Here is a 1,786-nt window from a genome sequence, read left to right on the forward strand (position 1 = left end):
TGTCTGGCACCAAGTCCCTCAGCCCAGCCCACTCCCTTGCTTTGTTGATGAAATAGAGGCGGGTCCAGTTCATTTCGTTTGGGATCAAGGTATGCTCTTCTGACCACCGGTCATATCGAGCTTTTGCTCTGAGCCAATTCACCCGATATACTTTGATTTGTCTGGTTTCAATTCATGTAGAGTAATAAAAGTGACTGGATCTGACCTTGTTCCATGTATGTTGAACCCGACGAATCATCAGCCACAGCCATATTCCAGAACCATGGCAGAGCAATATTTCTTTGACCCCGGGCGTTGCCATCGTATACCGTAGTTAGTGCCCTTGTATCTTTTTTCCCTATCGGCTTGTATCGGTCACGAGTGCCCTGAGGAGCATTGAGCTGATTAAGAGCCCATCGAGCTTGGTTGTATGCCCGGAGAGCACTTTTCATATCGCGATCCGATCCTTGTACAGCATCGTAAGCCCGAGTTACACGTTTTTTCGATTTCTCGGCTCGAATTCTCTTCCAATAAAGGAATGACTTGTAACCGATGGCTTCCCGTAAACGCTTCAGAGCGTTATTTGCCTGGGCCACTCTCAATTCTATCTCTACGCACCGGGCTTCTCCCAGTGATGTAGGGAGGAGGGCTGCTTGAAATGAGGATGGTAAGAGGATTTGTTGATGTTCGGCCGATCCATATCCCTGATCAGGCAAACTGGGTATGCTCGGTGCTGGGGTTTCCTCTTCATCACAATCACTCCAGTCATCGTCATCCACAATATCCTCCGAGAGCGGTGGATCATGAATAGTTCCTTCATTAATTTCCAAGTTGGGAAAATGGCCTTGACCGGCCTCGGAAAACTCTTCAAGTCGCTTGGACAGCTTCTCTCGACATTTCATTATCTCCAGCTTCTGATCGGCACTTGGACGACTGCCTTGAGCCTTCACAAAGGCGGCCAATTCGGCTCTGGATTGTTCAATGTTTGAATCTAGCAATATTTGACTTTACTCACTGGGCTTCCTGAATTTTGATACTGGTGTTTACCCATCCAGTTAACCCCGGCTTGACCTTGCCTGCCTGTTCTTTAGTCATAAGTTTTAGCCGAATGCCCCTTTCGGTCTCGGCTGATTGAATGATTTTACAGCTGGCCTTTGTGATGGAAAACTTGGTCCTTACCTTCCTTGACCTTGACGTAATAGATGTCCATGGCGGAAAGGTCCTTTGCCTGATTCAAATTTGCCGTTTTGATCTGTTGCTCCCATTCTTGAATCTGTTCCTTACTTGCTGAGGCACTTAATTCTTCAAGAGCCTGGAAGCTCTCAGAGAGCCCGAGTTTTGCTCGCTTCCACTTCTTGCAAAGGCTACTCACTTGACGTTTATTAGCTTAGAAGCAATGTAAAAGCAGTTGAAAATAGATACCCATATTGATCATTTTTTTCCAGTTATTATCCAGCATGTGAGCATCCAACACCTCCGATCTATGGGCCAAAGTCATTGTCCGGGTGGTGCGACCGACCTCGTTGAGAACAGCCCACAAAGTCTCCAATATCTCTCCATCTGTTTGACCGGCCCCGGGGATGAATGTTGGGGCAAATCGTGGAAAGCATATTTCTTGATGGCCATGGACATGGAATAAGCCGATCCCGGCTACCAATAACAAGTCTGGTCTGATCCAGAGGTGTTTCGCACCACGTTTTATCCGAGCCATCAAATTCACCATATACTGGCAGTTGATGTCATAGACAAAAATAACCCTTTTTTCTTCACCGGTCATGGTATTCTTCAGAGCCTGGCACAAGGCAAG

This window comes from Laccaria bicolor, genomic scaffold, assembly GCF_000143565.1.
Source record: "Laccaria bicolor S238N-H82 LACBIscaffold_10 genomic scaffold, whole genome shotgun sequence".
Lineage (NCBI taxonomy): Eukaryota > Fungi > Basidiomycota > Agaricomycetes > Agaricales > Hydnangiaceae > Laccaria > Laccaria bicolor.